Here is a 23,740-nt window from a genome sequence, read left to right as displayed (position 1 = left end):
ATCCTTTTATACCCCTGCAGGACCCCTACCCAACGTCACCGGACAGGAGGGTCCACACATGTCCACACCACCAACAGAAGAGGCCCACAGTGATGACAGCACCTCTGTCCAACTGGATCTAGATGACCAGCCCGGCCCATCGGGGACCTCGGAACAGTCGGTTCCCATCACCCAGTCACAGGCCACTACAGACCTTCCACCCTCTGGAAACACCAGCACAGCACCCACCCAGCGGGCCCATACCTCCATCCCCAGGACACGTCAATCAGCTGTGTGTCCACCACTACTGGGAACCCAGGCTAACCCACAAACCCAAGGACAGCAGGGACCTGGGGGCAGTGGTAGTGGGCACACGGTTCAGGGGACATAGGCCCAGGAACACAGGGGAACTGGGAGGGCTGCTGTGTGACAGGGGGAGGGCAGGCCCAGGGAACCCACTCTCCATGAGGCCATCTCCGACATCATGGGAGCCTGCCATCATTCCCAGGAGACGATGGCAATGGTACTGGCCAAGTTCAGGAGACACAGCGGCTGCAGGAGGAACAGTATTTGAGCTTCAGAGAGGAACTCAAATCCATCAATGCTACTCTGGGCACCATTGTAGGGTGCTGAAGGAACTTGTGAACACCAGGATGGGACACTGTGGCACAACAAGGGGCCCCTAACACTAGCTGGACGATGAACTGCCCACCACCTCCGCCAGCGCTAGTGGACAGGAGGCACAGGGCCACGACACCAGCACCCCACCCCTGCAGATGGAGAACCACCCCGCAGGCAGTCCCTGAGATCCAGGAAAAAGACAGAGAACAATGCCAAGACCCTGCCAGAAAATGAGACCACCCTGATTGTCATCCTTCTGTCCCACTTTGTCACCCTGTCCATCTTTAAACTGCCCCAGCTCCACTTCCTATGCCACTCTGGAAAATGCACCTGTGAGACTAATAGACACGGTCCTTCCTCCACCATCACCCCTGACCATTTTACAACCCCACCACTATTTAGCACTTAAGCAAACACCCTTAAATCACAAAACTATCTGGAGTCAGTCTGTGCTTTCACAAATGTGTATTTACAATAACTGAGGGAAATTACAATGTTCATTGTATTGTCAATATACCTATGTCACACAGCTCTAGTCCATGAGGAAACATAGCAGAGGTCACACAGTGGGACCCACATCTGTGAAATTGAAAGGGAAAGTGACAAATCAGGGTCTATATACTGGGTGAAAGTGACAGACAGATGAGAGGAAGAACAATTGTGTCAGATGTAGGAGGCAGTTATTTCTTCTTACCTGTGTCTCACTGGAAGTATTGATGAATCACAGTGTTTCTGTTGTCCATGTCCTCTTCTTCTGCCTCCTCTTCTTCACTGTCCACAGGCTCCACAGCTGCCACAACACCTCCTTCAGGACCATCCTCCTGCAGAAAAGGCACCTATTGTCTCAAAACCAAGTTGTGCAGCATACAGCAGGCCACGATGATCTGGCACACCTTATTTGGTGAGTAGAATAGGGAACCACCTGTCATATGGAGGCGCCTGAACCTGGCCTTCAGGAGGCCGAAGGTCCTTTCTATAACCCTCTTAGTTCGCCCATGTGCCTCATTGTAGCGTTCCTCTGCCCTTGTCCTGGGATTCCTCAATGGGGTCAGTAGCCATGACAGGTTGGGGTATCACCTGCAAATGTCGAGGGACAACTGTTAGACACACACTAACCCTTAGGGACAACCCCAGACACAGACAACTATTCACACTGTATAGGGTCCATGTCCTCACCTAATAGCCACACACGGTGCCTCTGGAGTTGCCCCATCACATAAGGGATGCTGCTATTCCTCAGAATGAAAGCGTCATGCGCTGAGCCAGGAAACTTGGCATTCACATGGGAGATGTACTGGTCGGCCAAACACACCAGCTGCACATTCATAGAATGGTAACTCTTCCGGTTTCTGTACACCTGTTCACTCCTGCGGGGGGGAACCAAGGCCACATGTGTCCCATCAATGGCACCTATGATGTTGGGGATATGTCCCAAAGCATAGAAGTCACCTTTCACTGTAGGCAAATCCTCCACCTGAGGGAAAAAAATGTAGGTACGCATGTGTTTCAGCAGGGCAGACAACACTCTGGACAACACGTCAGAGAACATAGGCTGGGACATCCCTGATGCTATGGCCACTGTTGTTTGAAAAGACGCACTTGCCAGGAAATGGAGTACTGACAGGACCTGCACTAAAGGGGGGATACTTGTGGGATGGCGGATAGCTGACATCAGGTCTGGCTCCAACTGGGCACACAGTTCATGGATTGTGGCACGGTCAAGTCTGTAGGTGACAATTACATGTCGCTCTTCCATTGTCGACAGGTCTACCAGCGTTCTGTACACCGGAGGATGCCGCCATCTCCTCACCTGCCCCAGCGGACGTGCTCTATGGATGAGAACAGCGAGCAGAGGGTCAGCCAACACTGAGGTACGGAAACACAACTTTATTCCACACATTTGTCAATCTGCTATGTGCCTGTCTCTGTGTGTATGCAAGGCCTAGATATGTGTGACGCATTTAAAATTAATGCCATGTAGCCCCCTGAAATGGCGGCTGCCTGACCTGTAAGGAGGGACAATGGGATATGAGGTAACTGCGCTGGCGTTGTACACCGTCGCGGTAGGTGGTCGAAGACCAATCCGCAATCCTGCATTGGTTAACATCGGACCTTATGGGTCCCAGGAGCCAATGATGATATATGCCGGAGGTGACAGTACGCACCGCCGAGGACATGACCGCCATTTTCTCTCTGTTCACTCACTTGATACCTGATCTTCGACAGGAGAGGACCTACACTGAAAGTGCTGCTGTGACCTCAGTCTGGAAGCGACAATGGCTACTGTGTCTGGGGGAAGGGCCCCTGCCTTCACTTTGGAGGAGTTGGACAAACTAGTGGATGGGGTCCTCCCCCAGTACACGCTACTCTACGGTCCTCCAGACAAACAGGTGAGTACACTGTGACCATGCTGTATGGGCAATGCCTGTATGGCGTGGTATGGATGGGAGATAGGGGGGGGAATGAGGCGTTCATGAAACAACAGTGAGTGTATGTGCGTCAGGGCAAGGGTGGGAACATGGGCCAATGACAGTGACAGTCTGGACGGTTATATTTTCTCCTTTTCCCCTGTACTATTCCCCTAGGTCAGCGCCCACCAGAAGAAGGATATTTGGCATGCCAACACCTAGAAGTCTGGACCCTGGGGGTCCACCACAGACGGAGCACCCACTACCGTAAAAGATGGGAGGACATTCGCCGCTGGAGCAAGAAGACGGCGGAGGCCCAGCTGGGGATGGCCTCCCAACGTGGGAGGGGTGCCCATTGCACCATGACCCCCCTGATGTTCCGGATCCCGGCGGTGGTGTATCCGGAGTTGGATGGGCGCTTGAGGGCATCACAGCAGCCACAAGGGGGTGAATACACTCTCATTCAGCTGATTCAGCGTGCATGGGAGGTGTCTGGGTGGGGGAGGTAGGCAGTGGGTTACCCTAGGCCAGGGCGAGTTTTGCAGGCAAGGACCCTTTGTGAGGCAGGTTCAGTGGCACCCCATCCCCACCATTGGTAAGAGCCATCTACACCTAGTCAGGCTCCTGTGACTTCCATGTGTGCAGCAATCGGGCATAGGCCTTGTACCCCATGGCCCTGTGATTAATTAGGGAACTCTAAGTGCATGGCGTAGTGCAGAGGGCTGCTGTGTCTGTAGTGTCCGCCAACGGTAGCGGTATTGCATGCACTGAACATGTCTTTCTACTTTCTTCTTCCCCTTTTTGTGGTCTCCCTGTTCTTGTGTGCATTAGCATCACCAGGCGGAGGAGCAGTGCCATCGGAGCAGGAGGGTGCTGCATCCCACATGGCCCTGAAGGGCGAGACTATGGACTCCGAATTCACCAGTGGGATGGAGGGCGAGGGGAGCTCCACAGCGGGGACAGGAGCTCAGACCAGTGACACCGACTCCTCCTCTGATGGGAGTTCCCTTGCGGTGGCGGGCCCCTCTGTGCCCACTGCATGTACAGGTACAGCTGCCACCCCCCCACCAGCACCGCCCTCCCAGCAGCCCCTCAGCCTGTGTCCCGTGGCCGCTCACCCAGGAGGGTGGGCATCTCCTTCGCCCCAGGCACCTCAGCCCCTGCCCCAGTCAGCCCTGCTGCCCTCAGTGAGGAGGCCATTGACCTCCTCAGATCCCTCACTGTTGGGCAGTCTACCATTCTGAATGCCATCCAGGGTGTAGAGAGACAGTTGCAACAGACAAATGCATGCCTGGAGGGCATTCATTCTGGTCAGGTAGCGCAACAGCGAGCTTTTCAGACTCTGGCCTCCGCATTGATTGCAGCCATTGTCCCTGTGTCTAGCCTCCCCCTCCAACTTCCTCCACCCAGACCCAATCCCCAGTACCTCAGCCTGTCCCAAGCACACCATCAGACCAGCATCCACACACCTCAACACGCAAGGGTAGCTCTGGCAAACATAAGCACCACACATCCCACAGGTACTCACACAAGCATCATACCCATGCACACATGCCAACATCCACTGCCTCCACTGGGTCCCACTCCTCCACGTCTCCCTCCTCCCTCCTTGTCACTTCTCCACTCACACCTGCATGCACTACATCTTCAGCCACTACGTCCATCACCAGCACGCCCATCACCACACACCGCTCACGTGCACTCACCGCCCCCACTACCATTTACACATCCTGTGTCCTCTCCCAGTGTGTCTGTAAGCCCTCCTCCCAAAGTACACAAACGCAGTCACACTTCCACACAACAGCCATCCACCTCACGACAGCTTCCAGCCCATGCACCTTCACCCAAAGTCAGCAAACGTACACCTCCTACAACCACTACCTCTTCCTCCACTCCCAAACCCCCTCCATCTACCCGTCCCAGTGTGTCTAAAAAACGTTTCCTGTCAAACTTTGACCTCTTCCCTACACCTCCCATACCCCTTTCATCCCCTAGGTCCCGCCTGTCCAGGTCCCAAGCCAGCACATCAGCCACCACATCACCGGGAACAGTGGTGCCAGCAATAACCAGCTTCTGGAGTGCGCCAAGCAGCAGGGCAGCCAGTGTGCCAAGGAGCCAGCATAAGGACATTCCCCAAATCAAAAACTAAAGAAGTTGGCTGGAGGGAGAATGCCAAAACACCTGCCCCAAGGGCTCTCCCAGGACTACAGTTGTGAGTGGCAAGACAGCTGCGCCACCATCCAAGGTGGGGAAGGGCCAGAGAAAGAAAGGGAAGTCGCCGCCAACCTGCATGGTGGACAAGACCGCCACCGTCACTGCCGCCACGGGCACCGCTGCCCAGGACACTGCCGCCAGCAGCACGCTCACTGAGCCACCCACCAGCACCGCTGCCCTGGACACCGCCACCAGCAGCATGCTCACTGAGCCACCCACCAGCACTGCCACCCACCAGCACCGCTGCCCAGGACACCGCCGCCAGCAGCACGCTCACTGAGCCACCCACCAGCACCGCTGCCCAATGAGCGCCGCAAGCACCGCCGCCACTGAGGCTGCCACAAGCACCGCCAGCGGCCACGCCACATCCTGTGCCAGTGGCACCACCGCAGACATGACTGCCATCCCCAGTGGTCAGTCGTACGTGGTTGGTGGTCAGTTCCAGGGGCCCGTACAGCTTCCATGTTGGCCCACCGTCAGTGGAGAATGACATCCACTACCTCTGTCCTTGGCAGGATGAAGCACTCTGGGCACAAAGCACCCCTCCAGAACCAGTGGAGAATGACATCCACTACCTCAGTCCTTGGCAGGATGAAGCACTCTGGGCACAGAGCCCCCTCCAGAACCAGTGGAGAATGACATCTACTACCTCAGTCCTTGACAGGATGAAGCACTCTGGGCACAAAGCCCCCCTCCAGAATCAGTGGAGAATGACATCCACTACCTCAGTACTTGGCAGGATGAAGCACTCTGGGCACAAAGCCCCCTCCAGAATCAGTGGAGAATGACATCCACTACCTCTGTCCTTGGCAGGATGAAGCACTCTGGGCACAAAGCCCCCTCAAGAACCAGCGGAGAATGACATCCACTACCTCAGTCCTTGGCAGGATGGAGCACTCTGGGCACAAAGCCCCCTCCAGAACCAATGGAGACTCTTATCCAATTGAGAGACTGTGACTTTCCACTCCCCAGGATAAAGCAGTGGGCAAACCACCCACTGGAGAGACTTGAGAGACTGTGGCTTTGCACTCCCCAGGATAAAGCAGCGGGCAACCCACCCACTGGAGAGAATTGAGAGACTGTGGCTTTGCACACCCCAGGATAAAGCAGTGGGCAACCCACACACTGGAGAGACTTGAGAGACTGTGGCTTTGCACTCCCCAGGATAAAGCAGTGGGCAAACCACCCACTGGAGAGACTTGAGAGACTGTGGCTTTGCACTCCCCAGGATAATGCAGTGGGCAACCCACCCACTGGAGAGACTTGAGAGACTGTGGCTTTTCACTCCCCAGGATAAAGCAGTGTGCAACCCACCCACTGGAGAGACTTAAGAGACTCTGACTTTGCACTCCCCAGGATACCTCAATGGGCATGGAGCCCCCTCATGGAGCTGGCACCGTGCACTCATCCGGCTGAGGTGCCCCCCCTTCCCTTCCCCCTGAGGTGCCTGTTTTATTTCGATCTGATGCCTCAGCAGTGTTCTCTCCTTTTGGATCGGGTATCTTGTGTGGGCCTCGCCCATGCATTTTGGAACCAGTGGTCCACGGACTATGTGGGTGCAGTACATGGACTTGAAAACTTGGTGTACATATTTGTTAATAGTGTATATATATATATTTTTGACTAATGGATTTTTACTCATTACAATCGGTCAAATCCTTTCCTTTTGTCCTTGTGTTCTTCCAGGGGGGGTTGAGGGGTGTAAATGTAATGTTTCAACATGTATTTGTGTGTATGTTGTTGTGTGTGAGGGTGGGGGTGGGGGTGTTGCGTGTGTGCGTCACTCTCTTTTCCCTCCCCCCTCCCCTGTGTCATAGGTGCAGTACTCATCGTGGTGGTCACTGCCGTCCATTGTGCTCCTGGTAGAGGAGCAGGAAGAGAATGGCAGGTAGGATTTGGAGCTCCGGCTCCATGGCGTCCTGGTTCCTCGTGGGGTGTGTAGAGCTGAGCGTTTTCCCTTCCAAGTCCTGGTTCCGCCGTATTTTTGTTCACGTTGAATTCGCCCCGGAAATGGTGGCGGATTGGCCTCTCATAAGGGTGTGGGTGGTACATTATCTTCCGCCTGTCTGTTGGTGGTGACCGCCATGCTGTTTGTTTATACCACTGTGGCGGTCGGAGTGTTAAAGTGGCTGTCTATGTTGGCGGTTTCCGCCACTGTCATAATTCAATTTTTTTACCGCCGGCCTGTTGGCGGTCTTACCGCCGCTTTAACACCGACCGCCAGGGTTGTAATGAGGGCCTTTACCTTTTCCAAAACCATTTAGAGGGTCCTAGGAAACACTTTCTATCTCATGTTACCAATTCAGGCCCAACACATCACCCAGGCCAGAGCTTTGAAACATTTACTGTCGTGAGACCTACTTCAGATTATTCACAATCATTGTGAGTGACTAAAGGCTAAACAAACTGTACCATACTTGCACATAACCTCACACACAGCTACATTGGCTTCATGCCTAAACTCTTAAGAGTCAGAACCCATGGTTTGCATCACATACAGTGACTAAGGGCAGTATGGAAGGGCAGCTATGTGTCACAAGAGTGGGGATTTGGGAGATGTATGAACAAGTGTGTGTAGGAATGGGACATACTTGTATGGATGATTGAAAGCTTGTGGAATTTGAACTTGCAGGATAGGAAATAATATTCCCCTTTTGTGGCACCATGACAAGTTTAAACCATACAGAGCATCCTATTCCACAATATGGGATTTAGTCCCACTTGACAGGACAGCATCAGACAACTCCATAACTTTAAAACATTTTCTTCCACTTAACATCACTATTATTTTGACACTGGCCCTTTGTTGTCACTCATACTACTGGTACACTGTCTACCAGTCACTGGTAGTAAGGGGCCTACAGTTTGTCTGAAGAAAGTAGAATTGTGAGTTACATGAACAGATATTACAGGTTCTCCTTTCAGGCGACTTTACATTTTCATGCACCAACATTTCTAACAGTGACAAACAAAATTCTGACCCAAGCTAAATTATTCAGTTAATTCCACTCCAATCACAACACTTTACCCATGAACAAAAAGAGACAAAGTAGCCTGTGGACAAAAAATGAACCAGTTAATCAGTCAACGATTTCCCAATTAGACATGTGCCTGTTTCTCCGGGGTCCCATTGAGGTGGCTGTATTGGGCCAGGACCTCTATAGGAAAAAGCTCCAGGTCCTCTGTGCTGAAGGCAGGGACCATGTCACCTGCTTTGCCTGGCAAAGGGGCTCCCAAAGGTCAGTGACAGCAGCAAAAAATGAGGAGGTCTTGTTGGAAGCAGTGTTATGAGGCAAGTGAGATTTTTTGCAATATGCTGCATACAAGTACACAGCGGATGCAATCCGCGATGGAGATAGACACAGCCACTGGCTTACGCGTGTAGCCGTCAGACACGTTAGCCTATGGCATGGTCCATTGTGAAGTGGTTCCACCTACTACGTGGTCAACTTCTGCCAAAGTCTGTCGGCTCACCAATGTCCTGATGGCAAGGTCAGGCATCTACCATTTTAGGGTGTGAAGCAGTGTACTTTCAGTTTGTTAGTGTGTCACCAGCACTCAAAAAGGAGGCTAGTGGAAATAGAATGTCAGATCCAGACAACGCTGTTTTTTGCAAGATGTGACATATTAAAAGCAAATCGTGATTGTGTTTGACATCGATAGTGCTGCGGGAGAAGTAATACCTTAGTTGACGGTATTTAAAAAAGAAATACATTAAAAAAAAATTGCAGATAATACATTTCAAATATTAGTTGCACATAACAAAAAAAGTAGATAGCTAAAAAAATTATTTTCAAAGTAAAAATAATTTGAATACATTGTATGTACATACATAACAAAATGAGATTCATAATGTTACCAAGACATCAGATGTGTGTTGATTATCAAGGCATGATGTAACTATTTAAGATGATATTATCTTTTCCATCATGCAGACATTTGACCTGAGGCATGTGTAGGAGGCGATGACCTCAGCTTTTTGAGGCCTTTTCCAGCCACCGAGGAGGAAAGTGATGTTATAAAAATGTTTCAGCTAAATAGGCAAACTATCTTTGATTTGCATCACCAGCTTGAGCCTGATCTCCTACCTCACAATTTGAATTCAACTGCAATAACACCAATAGTGAAACTCATAGCAGTGCTTAATTTTGTGGCCTCAAGCTCTTTTCAATACTACTTTCCCAACCTACTTTCTTCAATGCTGAGACATATCAACAACTAAATCCAGTTCCCACGACAACAGGATTTGGCTGCTGTGTAGGGACAAATTTATGCTTTGGGTGGACTACCACATGTGGTTAAAGCAATAGATGGCATGCCACATGCAAGGGAACAGGTCTATCGCAATAGGGAGAACTTCCACTTCATCAATGTGAAAGTGGCACAACTTGGACCTAAGAGGTCCTGACTTGTTGTTAAGTATAAAATGACTTGGGGATCCTTTGTTTGAATCCTACTTGAGGAAGGTACAATGACTTGATATGATATTAGTTTATTTATAGGTTGCTTCCATGTAGGAGACTCAGGGGGTCATTCTGACCCCGGCGGGCGGCGGGAGCCGCCCGCCTGGAGGGAACCGCCAGAAGACCGTACTGCGGTCAAAAGACCGCGGCGGTCATTCTGGGTTTCCCACTGGGCTGGCGGGCGACCGCCAAAAGGCCGCCCGCCAGCCCAGTGGGAAACAGCCCTCCATGAGGAGACCGGCTCCGAATGGAGCCGGCGGAGTGGAGGGTGTGCGACGGGTGCAGTGGCACCCGTCGCGTATTTCAGTGTCTGCAATGCAGACACTGAAATACAAAGTGGGGCCCTCTTACGGGGGCCCCTGCAGTGCCCATGCCTTTGGCATGGGCACTGCAGGGGCCCCCAGGGGCCCCACGACACCCCTCACCGCCATCCTGTTCCTGGCGGGCGGAACTGCCAGGAACAGGATGGCGGTGAGGGGGTCGGAATCCCCCATGGCGGCGCAGCAAGCTGCGCCGCCATGGGGGATTCCCAGGGCAGCGGAAAACCGGCGGGAGACCGCCGGTTTTCCTCTTCTGACCGCGGCCGAACCGCCGCGGTCAGAATGCCCTAGGGAGCACCGCCAGCCTGTTGGCGGTGCTCCCGCGGTCCCCGGCCCTGGCGGTATTTACCGCCAGGGTCGGAATGACCCCCTCAGTGTATCCTAACCGACCATGGTTGCGGGCGCCACTGAGGAATCCAACAACGCTAGGGGAAGTGTGCTTCAATGAGGCCCGTGGAAGAACACAGAAGCCAGTGGAGTGGGCTTTTGGGCTCCTGAAGGACTGTTTAGGTCCCGTAGAGCCTTCCTCTAGTCACCCAGTAACGTACATAAAATCATGGTTGCCTGCTGCTAGCTCCTCAAAATCACCCTGCAACAGAACATCCCATTAATCAAAACAAGATGGAGACCATTAAGCGTTCCGGGTGACAATGTCAAACAAAAAAACATGGATGAATTAGTGTTCTTTATAGGCATGACAGAATTTCCCTATCAATTTCCCTATTTAATTGTTATGCTGGATCTTCATTTCAGGTGGCCAGAAATAAGCAGTGTACATGATATATCATCCTCGAGCAAGATAAAAGTCATGACAGAATTTTCTAAAAGAGAGAGTTTTCCAAGATCAAAGACAGATAATGGACCTTAGTTTGTTCAAATGATTTTTAAACTTACCTTAAAGAGTGTGGAATTGAGCACAAAGGTTGTTCAGTCTATTACCCAGAAACAAATGGAGCTGTAGAAAGGCTAAATAAGACATTGTAAGAAAGCATTCAGTTGGCAAAAGCAAATAACTTGAATTGGAAGGATGTTTTACAAGATCGGATAGCTGCTTATCGGATGACTCCTCACTCATACTCAGGAAAAGTAGCTTTTGAATTGTTTAAAGGATGATCTCCAATTACCGGACTGTGTCCTAGCTGGATAAAATGGGATAAAGGGGTGAAATATATTAGACCCAGTGAGTGGAGAAAGAAGGAACATTAGAAAAGGAAAGAATATCTTGGTGAGAGAAGCAGAGAAAAAAAAAAAAGAACTCAGGGGGTCGTGTCCAAGATGGCAACCAGAGCGGCAGCCTAGATCGGAGCTCCATGTCTGACCGCACTACTATCCTCCCTTAATACAGTAACTGGCATCCCTGATCTGTTTCCTGCTGCCCCGGTGGCTCCAGAACGTGGAGACCTACTCACACCACTGCAGGAGGCTGACTAAGCAGGTGCGCAGAGCAAGGCAACTCATCAGTAGTCAGCTGGGCCCAGATGGAAAGACGTGGAAATAACGCTGGGCCTTCGAAGCGGACCTGCCTTTCCTGGTTTTCGAGAGGCCCGTAGAGTTCCCGTAAGAGGTCTGGGACCAGATGGAGGAAAGGCAACCGTGAGGCTGCTGCAGAAGGAGCTAGCGGTCTGACCTTTTGGGATGCATACTCGGTCGCCGTGGAGACTTGGCCCACTCAGAGGAGCGCAACAGAGGTGCAGAGACCCCCTCCACCTGTACGCCTGTGGAGCTGCTGAGAACCCGAGAGGGTCCCATCGCCAGTGTTTAGTGACCTACGCAGAGTTGATACCTGAGGGATAGTAGGTGAGGTGGAGCTGTGCACCAAGTGCTGCATTGAGCGTGGGGAAGGTGGGGAGCGTAGGTCCTCGCACATGCAGACACCATTACAGAGGGCCTGCTTATAGACTTTGCACCAGAGGGATTGTCATTTTGAGAGACTATGTATCAGTGATAAGGTGACCGCCTGGCAGTGTGATGGCTTGTTAAAGCTCAGGGCATTGCCTTTGTCACGGCCTCTGCTCTTTCTAGAAATGATAAACACGTGCCCGAGCCAATGGTGAGAAGTAGAACGGTGCATTAGAAAGCATCATACAACAGACCCACAGCGAGGTGCCCTTGTAGTGTAGCCATTTTTAATATAGCTTCATGCACATTAGTTTAACATACTAGGCCGCTGTGCACTTTGGCCTAGATATATTTTATTCAACTTCACACTATTATTTTACAATAACCAGTTTTACGGTCTTGTTTTAGTTTCTTCTATCACACTGTTTAGCTTAGTTCAGCACTGTGTTCTCAAATAATGCATTCTTGATCGTTCTGTGCTTCAGTCAAGGCTACAGTCTGGTACATTGCCGGTAAACGTGGTAGAAGTTTAGTCTCCAGTATACGTAGAAAATACACATCCTTACATAGGGACATTTTCTTAGAACATCTACGTGTTAGTTATAAAAACACTTCCAGCCAGGAACCTACAACTAGATGCTGAATGCCCGTTGCAGATGCTGATGCAGATTACATGCCTTTGCTCAGGTATGAGGGTTGATGTCCTCCCGGGGGAACCTGAAAGGCAAGCTTAGAGCTTCACATGCTGTGCTCGAACTATAACTAAGTGAGAAAATAATCTAGCGGCACTATGATAGCCTTATTCTTGTGCTTCACTCTCATCGTTACTATTTTAATCTTACTGTGTTGTGTAGTTCTGGTTATTGCAGCTCACGCTTTGCTATCTAAAATGCAGTCGTTTTATTAAACCAATCTTTAAAACTTAAACTGCCTTTGTCATTTATATATGATAGTAATAATAATAATAGCTTTTATTCGGTATGAAAAAATTCATCCATTACAACAAATAATCACCAATACATTTGTTAAAAAAAAAAAAATAGCAATAAAAACAATATATAATAAAAACACCCATCAAGAATATAAACATATATAAACTCATGCATAAAAACAATAAAATAGAAAAATTCATTCTAAAAACTCCACATTATTACGCCAAGTAATAGCTCCCTTCAGGAATGATCCCAGCCCCTTCCACACCAATACATCTGAGGCCACCTGCAACCACATAAAAGCAGGACGATATTGCACGAAACCTTTGGGCCTTAGGAGAGGTAATAAAAATCGAGTTCTAAATGGTGCATAAAAAACACAAAACAATGTAAAATGAGACAAGGTCTGTTGGGACACCCCATCACAACGGCAGGGTCTAATACATTTGTCCCCATACTGACCTAACGGGAAACACAGATTACTTCTGATGATCCCCAAACGGAAACGGGTTATGAGAGACCTTTCCCTCACATCCTTGATCTCTAAGAGATAGCGCTCAGGACCTACCCACATCTTTAACATGATAAAATCCCTGATCGATTTTTTCCCTAAGTCCTCCCCCTCCCTCCTGTTCTCCTGGATTCTTAGAAAATTATCCTTCACCCATTTCTTATCACAACTGGTCAGGCCCTCAGGATAATCAAACAGTTCAGGCCGCTCCAAATCACGAGCCATCTTCCTTATGTGCATCAGCCAGGGAATATTCTTTACATTGTCACAAGCCAAACAATCCCTTAGGATATCCCTATTAAGAGTGGCATGTTCGTTACTCCAAATTGAGATCCATAGCAGAAGGGGAGCCAACTGATAGTGTCCTGCACAAGCTCAAGCTCCAGTTCCAAAAGAAGGCTAAAACCAGGGATATTTTGTCCAACTCCCAATAGCCTTCTACAGAACCGATTCTCTTCCACTGTAAGGGCTCGGGTGTCCCTATACCCCCAAATTGCAGCACCATACAGCAGAACAGGGAGGCATTTCCGCCTATAAATTTCAAGCAAAGGCTTGATAGGTTTACTACCTACCCTTACAGCAAAGTCAAAAGTCGCACTAACTGTTGCATGAAAAAGCGCACCCCTTCTGGCAATACAAGGTTTCCAAGATCCTTTCTCATAAAAAAAAATCCCTAAGTATGGAAACTCATGGACCCTACTAATAATTTGATCCTCCACCCTTAGCTCCCCCACCCTACTCGAGGGTCTTCCACAGACCATAAAATGTGATTTCTTAAAATTGACCTCTAAACCCAAAGCTAACATAAAGGAGACATAAGCTCTAAATATTTCTTGGAGACCATTCATAGTGCGGGCCATGAGGACCGCGTCATCCGCATACGTCAGCACAGGGATATCAGTACCATTCACCTTTGGAACATCCCTACAATGTTCCATCAGAAAATCAGACAATCCATTTGTATATAGAAGGAACAAAGTAGGAGCCAGAACACACCCCTGGTGCACACCCCTTGAAAGCTTAAAAGCCTCTGAGCATTCCCCATTAGACCTCACCCTCACATTTGCAACAGTCACAGAATGTAAATATCGGAGCAGCTCTACAATATTGGGTTCCAACCCTAGCTGATTTAACCTCTCCCATAATATAGACTGGTTCACCTTAACGAAGGCACAGCTAAGATCCATAAAAGCAAGATAGAGCGTACCTTTCCTGACCTGCGTGTATTTGCCGATCATCATCAGTAGGTTGAGACATTGATCTCGCGTGCTGCGGCCTTCCCTAAAACCATACTGGTTACGGCTTAAAATATCATTCCCTATCATCCAGCACTCCAGACGCCTTGAAATAATCCGTCCCAGAATCTTCACAGAAGAGTCCAGTAGAGAAATAGGGCGGTAGGACTTGGGATCATTTTGGTCGCCCTTTTTAAACACTGGGACAATACATGCCAGTCTCCAAGAGGCAGGAATACCCACAGTAACTGCTGCATTAAGGACATTTAGGAGAATAGGTGCCCATAACTGGACGTTAGCTTTATACAGGTCCATAGGGATCGAATCCGGGCCCGGAGCTTTATGACTTGCACTACTCTGTATGGCATCCATAACCTCCTGGAGCGAAAACCTAATTGCTAGGTTGGGAGCCATATCATACTCGTTATCCCGGTTATTTCTTAGGGGAGTACCCTCAAAAAAACTACAAAAGTGAATTACCCATGCCTCCGGGGCGATGTTACAGCCCTCAGATGTATCTGTTCCAAAGGAACCTCTATTTCCCACTTTCCAAAACAGGCCAGGATCCTTCACAGTTATGGCACGTTCTAACTCTTCCCAGGCTTTATCTTTGTGTTTTATCTTGCTGTCTCTCAAGGCCCTCTTATACTTCATTCTAGCTTCTTTTACGAGGACCCAATCTCTAGGATGTTTCTTAGTGGCCATCTTCAGGTTTGCCCTGGCAACATAGCAGGTCTTGTTGTACCAACCACATTTAGGTTTACTAGGTTGGCTGTCTACTGAAAAAAGGCAGTCTTTCACTGCTGCATTTACTTCTGTTATTACGTCCATAACAGTTTTAGGATTAGGAGCCTCTGTCAAGAGTGTGTCCATAAATAAACGTAAATTTCCCCGAACCACCCATACTACAACTTTTTGGGAATCCACTTGCTTCCATCCAAGCCACCTACCCTGGTCCTTTATCTCCACTACACAGGCCCACCTCGTCCTAAATTACGTAGGGCCCCAGGGAGTTTAAAGGATACTATAAGGGGATTATGATCACTAAAACACTCCCCCAGCACCTCACCCCCAATCACCAGGTCTTTCATAGGTGGAGACATAAAAATATAGTCAATAGTGGATTCAGATCCTTTTCCCACATAGGTTGGGAGTTGATGAGTGCCTACGGCTTCTATATCACACAAATTCAGAAGGCCCATCTTCCTGAGTTCCTTAATTAGAACCCTGCCTCTGGAGTCTGCAGACCATCCACTAAAAAATCCTCGAAGTCACAAATGAAGGGATTAACCACAGTACTGAGCCTCCCCAACTTAGCATTAAAGTCTCCAGAGACAAGAGCACAGAATTCTAGCCCCAGCTCCTCCATTCTATGTTTCAAAACCTGAAGAACGGAGAACAGGGCCCCAATTTGGCACCCCACATCCCACACAGCGTTATAAAAGTTTACCAGTAAAATATTAAAATTGTTGGAGAAAATTACCCATACCAGCAATATACCTTGGTGATTGCAGTTAATTTGAAAAGCACCTACTATCTTAGAGAGGCGAATTAGGGTAACTAGGCCACCTTATATTTATATATGAGACCGTACTGTGTATGAGAGAACCGGTTGTGACCTGAGTGACCACGACTTCCCTGGGAAGTGCTAAGATGTCATGCTCTCGGCTGCCCAATTGTCTATTTCATTTGGGAGAGATGAGGCACTGCTAGTTAGCCGGAGCAAAACTCGGATTTACAGTGACAAGTGTCATCCACCGTGGGTTAGACTCAGTCCCCCACACTGTGAACAATCTTGCCGCTCAAAATCCAGTAGTCTCATTAGGATAATGAGAGCTTACGCAACATGGCGCCGCCAACGTTTGGTCAGGCTCTAATTTTCGGGTCCACCGGCATATCTCGGTCTCATTTTTATATAATGACCCCTCCGTTACGTATATGGAGACGTCCGTTGTACTGAGGATTTCTACCACTGCCGTATAGGTAACCCTATTTTTTAGCGGGTGGTTGTTCAAGCTTGAACCTTAAAAGGAAAAACCCCATCTTGGTGTGCCTTCTCTGAACTCTTAGTGCTTTTATAATGGCGAATCCCCAGGCTGTACAAATAGCTCTTAACATGAGACAACCACTTACGACACATTTACTAGCACATGGTCTTACAGCACAGAGAGGTCCAGTCACGTTTGTGGTGGACACCCACGCAGCCTATAGAACAGAGCTGTTTTACTCTTGGGTCGCCTTTCCAGTAGTTGATGGGTACACAAATACATTTCATGCATATACAGTTGTGAACGCGCCTGGGCAGTACAGGGTGTACGCATACTTAGAGATACCTCTATCTTATCAAGAACATAATAATTGGCTTGATGTCGCCCTACCCCATACAATATTACCAGTAAGGTTAGGTCCACTAAGTAATGATGGTCCTACCTGGCCTTTATTGGCCACATATACACCTCATCCTGCGGTTGCGAATATGGCGGTAGCTGAGGTTCGACGTTTATATTCTGAGTTAACAGCAATAAACAGACGATTAGTACAATTTGTGATGCAGGCGCTAAATACAAACCCAGCGCGTGCTTCTCTAGCACAATCACATGCAGTAACACCAGGTATAAATCCGGTGACTGTGCACTCTATTATGGGTAAAGTCACAGCCAAACGAGAGGAGACTCCGTTTGGCTAGCACAAAAAATTAAGACGCTGGAGGCAGTATTTCCCCATATGGGACCTTAGGATAAACATAGAATATTAACTATGTGCTTGCCCTTTGTGATGGCTCCTACAGTTGAACACTGTAATACATGGTGCACGGTTTTTGCCGCGCTCTATACAACAGCACACGGTACACCGATGCTAGCCAACCTACCGGAAGTGCTTAAACAAATTTAAGGTGAATACAGGGCTGCCCTAGATTTGGGAATGCAATTGATAGGCAACTTTGCCACAGTTTCTTCAACTATCCTAAGTAACCTTAAAGGGGAAGCAGTTGCACTTTCAGTGCGCATGTGTCTTCGTGGCGTTCCGCAACTGATCAGGAGGGAGAACTGCCTAAAATAATACGGAAACATATTCCAGTATCGGTTGAGATAGCCTTGGGGCTTGACCACAAAAACCTAAATTTCAGGGTAAAATTAATAAAGACAATACTAAACAACAACCTGAGGGTAATAAGAAATGCTGGGAGAAAAAACAACAAACACCTAAAAAAGAAAGGGGAGAATCTCCACAAGTGGAGACCCAACAGAATAGATATAATCTCAGAAATAGAGAAAATATAAAAACGCCTGATAGATATCAATATACTGATACACGCCAATCTCGTTCCTTTCAGGACTCATCGGAAAAGAGAAATGAGAGAGGTGGGCGATCAGAGCGGAGGACAGAGTACGTGAAACCGAGACAGGAATCACAACGCTCTTCGGAGGTTTCTGTTAAGAAGAAAGAGAAACCGGTACAACAAAAACAACAATTTAAAAAGAAAAAAGTGGCAGCTGTCTCAGTTAGGCATGCCACTCAGGAAGAGTGTTCTCTTGAAGAGCAAGAAATGGGCTCTAGCACTGCTAGACAGCGCAGTAGAGGTCACAATAGTTCGCCGGAATCTTCTAGAGCATCTGGAGGTGAAAGCAACTGATGACTTTATACAAGTAGAAACAGCGGACATGTGTGTATCCGAACCCAATAGGGTGTATAGAGTAACTTTACAATTGAAAGGAGACATTGAACGCACCATTCACGCAATCTTTTGGGACCGTGTAGTAAAAATATATGACATTTTGTTGGCCGAACAAGATTGGCCTCCTGATTTTGTCTGCACCTGCCCATATGGAGAAGAAATTATTAAACCTTCTTTCTTGACCCTTGTTCCCGAGGAACTCGCTGAGTCCTATTCTATGGAATGGGCTCTATCACAAGCACCTGCGTTATATAGAAATCACGTAGGGTGGGAAAGGGATTCTCCATAGCATGTAATTCCCATTAAAGGTGAACCTCAGCCACAACCGCAGTATCCAATAAAACATGAAGCAAGGGCATCAGTGAGAGAGATACTTACGCAATTAGAATACCAGGGGGTGATTGAACCCTGTGTCTCACCAATGAATAAACCCTTATTCCCTGTAGCTAAACTGGACTATTCATACAGAATAGTCTTAGACTACAGACATTTAAACGGACATACATGCACATATGCTATACAAAACTCGCATAGCACTGCACTAATGAGCAACATTGTGCGGAAAAAATATTAAACGACTTTGGATCTCTTGAATGGATTCTTTTGCCAGAATATAGCGCCTGAAAGGAGAGACTTAACAAGCTCTAGCGCACTACGCTCCCAGAAAAAAATCTGTCGTTTGCCTCAAGGGTATAAGAACAGCCCAGGACTGTTTTCGGCTCGTGTGACTACTATTTTACACAAGATAGACCCTGAAGCTTTGTCATATGTGGACGATATATATCTCACGGATGACGAGTTACTACATCATTTAAGATGGGTAGACCGCATTGTTGTAGGGTTTGCCGAACTCAGCTACAAATTTAACTTCAAAAAATCAAAAATTGCCTTCCTCAGCATCCTGTTCCTCAGATATGAGCTGTCGAATGAAGGGAAGAGCCTACCGCCACAATTTTTAGAAAAATTTGCACAATTGCAACCACCAAATACGATTAAATAACTACAATCGTTGTTGGGCTTTCTAAATTTTGGCAGAACATACATTCCTGATTATGCTACACCCATAAAACCTTTATATGAGTTAATATGTCCTGATTTTTCAAGCAAATTCTGGACAATTGAGCATACACATACTCTTCGAGAGTTACAGGCAGATATGCTAGCAGCAAAACATTTACATACACGGGACAATAAGACACATTTGGTCATCAGGGTCTCAGCTGGGGCCATTGGTTTTACATATGTCACATTTAATTAAGGTGAATCAGTCCCGATTGCATACAAATCACACCTGTATTCCACTGCAGAACAACGCTTTGCACCCACGGAGAAAATTCTCACTGCTGTGCAGATGCTGGTTATTAAAGAAAGACCACTTGCCCAAGGAAAACGCATTGTTGTTGTTTCTCCTATTCTGGCTCTAGAGGCTGTTACAAAAGCTAGTGTCCTGAACGCGAAAGCACTTCATCCACGATGGATACAATGGGCCACGTCTTTAACAGCCACTGACGACATTTTAGCCCCAAAGTTACAAACTTAAGAATTTCTACAATATGAAGTAGAATATCCAGTTTCCGCTGACACCTTACCTATTGATCAATATCATGTAGTCATGTACACCGATGGCTCTGCGCAACCAGCGATTGGAACTAAACATCAATATTCTGCTGCATGTGCGGTCGTGAGCGGTTATGTGGAGGGGGAGAAATTCTGTCCCCAACATACCTACACACAGACCTTAGGGGATTGTACAGCACAATTGGCTGAGCTAAAAGCTCTACTAATGGCACTAGAACATACAGATCCGACACTGTTCACACTGATTGTTTGCGATTCACATTATTGCATCCAGTCTTTTAATGAATACCTACATTACTGGCGCTTGAATAGGTTCAGAGATTCAAAAGGCAACACCATAAAACACACACTCCTGTGGGGGAAGATAGCAGACCTGAAAGAGACGCTACCCAAAGTTCATGTTGTGCATACACTTGGACACCAGCATGTTGGGATACACGTTGCTGGAAATACTTTGGCTGATGAAGCCACAAAGTCGGCAGTGGCTGTCGTCACTGTAACTGCAGTGACTCGTTTGAGTTCCAAACCAGACACAGACATTATGGCTGCCATAAAAGCTACGGTTGATGGTACGCCTTATCCTAAAGGATTTCCTAATAAATATCAATACTTGATGGGAAGTATGCTGAACGCTGAAGTTAAGATTCCAAGCGTAGGCGTACGCAACATCCTCAATAAAGAAGTAAGACCACAATTGATTAAAGCAGCGCATGAAGGGGTCGCATCTGCACATGCTGGCGTGGTGGCTACAACTTCACTCTTGCAGGCCCGTTATTGGTGGCCTGGTCTCTATAAAGAAACTAAGCAGTATGTCCTTTGTTGTGACATCTGTTAACAAATTAAAATTTCCACAGCTAAGCGCCAGCCGCAGACACCCCTCTTAATCTCAAATAGACCATTACAATGTGTGTACTTGGATCATTGCGGTCCATTAACACCTGATAGTGCATACAAATATATACTAGTTGCTGTTGATTCTTTCTCCAGATTTGTGTGGGTGTGGCCACAATGCTCGGCTGACGCTCAGACTGTTATTAAAGATTTGCGAGTCTTTGTCGGTACATATGCAGTTGCAGCATTCCTTCCGGACCAGGGCCCTCTTTTGCCTCAAGGGCATTCAGGGACACCATAGCTTTGTTGGAGGTTCAGCTCCAGTACTCGTCTCCATTTCATCCCGAGGGAAATTCTGTTGTGGAGTGATTAAACTGCGATTTAAAGCAATCCTTAACGGCCAGAGTCTTAGGTACGGGTCGTAGTTGGCTAACCCACCTGTATGGAGTTCAGAGAGAACTGAATAACTTGCCTAGAAGGTCCCTGGGGGGTCGTACTTCATATGAGTGCCTGTTCGGAACACAAATGTTTGTTCCGGATCTTGATGGTCCTGGTGTGGAGATGGCGGAAACACCTTTTGACATAAATGATCGAGTCACTGTTTTACAGGAATTACAGCAGTTCGGTGAAGATAACTATTCTAAAAGTGCTGCCTCCACAGGAATTAAGGATGTGCCAGTAACACCTACCGGCTGGATTCCCAGAGTTGGGGATCTTGTGTGTGAAAAGGTCGCAGTGAAAAAATAATTTGGCCCTTCTTATCGAGCACCAGTCCCTGTGTGGGGGATACACAGTACCAGAACTGTTATTCTACCACCGTTGCCAGGTGCCAAAGAAAACCGCTTTGTTTCCGTTGACAATGTCAAGCTACAACTTGTGGCCGATTCTACACAGCCGACCAAGAGGAATGTCCAGTAGTTCCCGAATCCCTCTCACTACTGGAGAAGAGGTTCCGCTTCAAGTGTTCTATACCAACACTGATGCCTCTCCGAACTTGGGGAGAGTGGATGATGATGATCTTGCATTCTTTCCACTAAGAACAAGCAACTTAGAAACATTTGATCAAGTCACTATGACTACAAGCCAGACGGATGGTGCTGTCTACTGTGTGCCACCACAGGAAACACCAACTCCTCCATTGACTATGGCAACGCCTTTTGCACAAACTGCCTCTGGATACTTTGCCAACTACAACGACGGTCTTTCAGACTCCTTTGCTTCTTCGACTGCTGACCTGTAAGGTGCACGTAAGCTGACTCATTGGCTTAAAGTAACATACTTCGTTTTTCCATAGAACTCTGTATGGCTTTTCTTGACTGTCCTAGCCTTCATGCTTTGGATTGGTTTTGTCGTTACTTTTTTCTTGTTAATACATGGTCTTTTTCTTCCCGAGAGATCAGTGGTTGAACAGGTGGAGGAGGTTTTGAAACCACAATTGTCATCACATAAAATTCGAAGAGACTTGTCTTTTGTGAACATTTCTGCAGTGCCAATTCCTGATGGGATTGTATGGGACAAAGTAATGTTTGATATATATGGTCCCACTGAAATTATTCAAATACTGTGGGGGTCATTCTGACCCTGGCGGTCATGGACCACCAGGGCCAACGACGGCGGGAGCACCGCCAACAGGCTGGCGGTGCTCCCATGGGCATTCTGACCGCGGCGGTACAGCCGCAGTCAGAAACGGGAAACCGGCGGTGTCCCACCGGTTTCCCGCTGCCCAAGTGAATCCTCCATGGCGGCGTTGCAAGCAGCGCCGCCATGGGGATTCCGACCCCCTTACCGCCAGCCTGGTTCTGGTGGTTTTGACCGCCAGAACCTGGCTGGCGGTAACGGGTGTCGTGGGGCCCCTGGGGGCCCCTGCAGTGCCCATGCCAATGGCATGGGCACTGCAGGGGCCCCCTAACAGGGCCCCACCAAGATTTTCAGTGTCTGCCAAGCAGACACTGAAAATCGCGACGGGTGCAACTGCACCCGTCGCACCCCTTCCACTCCGCCGGCTCCATTCGGAGCCGGCATCCTCATGGAAGGGGGTTTCCCGCTGGGCGGCCTTCTGGCGGTCACCCGCCAGCCCAGCGGGAAACTCAGAATTACCGCGCCGGTCTTTTGACCGCGCAGCGGTATTCTGCCGGCGGGACTTTGGCGGGCGGCCTCCGCCGCCCGTCAAAGTCAGAATGACCCCCTGTATGTGTTAAAGTTATCTATGAACGATATAGTTATACCAGGCATTGTATCTGATGATTGGGATGTGAAAACAGTTGATTCAATGATGACAGAATTGCAATCTATCAATCTGTCTATGAAAATGAAGACTTGTACCAGTTTAAAGACAATTATGGTGACATGTTTTGCTATAATTATTATGGGCACCACTTCATACATAAAGCGAGCAGTCCAAAAACGATATTTGATTAAACACAATGGGAACATTGCCCAACTCCCCCGCAAGGGAGTTAAAAAACTTACTTTGAAAAATTGTGCGTATTTTTCTGGGCATCATCAAAAAAATGCTGAGTCATATTATTTTAAGGTAACTCCGACTAGGGATAAACATATGTTATTGACCAACACAAAATGTATATATTCGGACTCCTTTGTTTCCCGGTTATCAATTGAAGGTTATGAATATTGGTCAAAGAATGTTGATTTGAAAAGTGTTTGGGGAACAAAAAATGTGCAGACCCAGGGTAGAGAAACATTGTTTAGAGCATGTCTCATCCCCGTTCAAATGATCTTTTTAAATGAAACAGTACAACAGACAAGTTGTTTAGGCTTGGCAACGATTAGAGAATTAAACATGCCCAGTATACCTGCCCCTGCAAAATGTAATAACTGGCAAAAGTACACAAATGCAACGTTTAGTGAGCTTAATGAGTGGGTCCAGAGTGGTACGTTTAATGCTTCACTGACACGTCCAGGCGGGTGGTTATTGTGGCCAATAGATACCAACGGGTGTCATCAACGTTTTGTCACCTCCTCGGGGGGTTTCCGAACGAGTAGGTCAGACCCTCTCTATATATCATCAGAACATGCTGAAATAATTACAACATATAGGGGGTGATTCTAACCCTGGCGGTCGGTGATAAAGCGGCGGCCAAACCGCCAACAGGCCGGCGGTCCAAAAAATGGA

Source organism: Pleurodeles waltl, chromosome 12 (assembly GCF_031143425.1).
Source record: "Pleurodeles waltl isolate 20211129_DDA chromosome 12, aPleWal1.hap1.20221129, whole genome shotgun sequence".
Taxonomy (NCBI): Eukaryota; Metazoa; Chordata; class Amphibia; order Caudata; family Salamandridae; genus Pleurodeles; species Pleurodeles waltl.
This window is presented reverse-complemented; position numbering follows the sequence as displayed.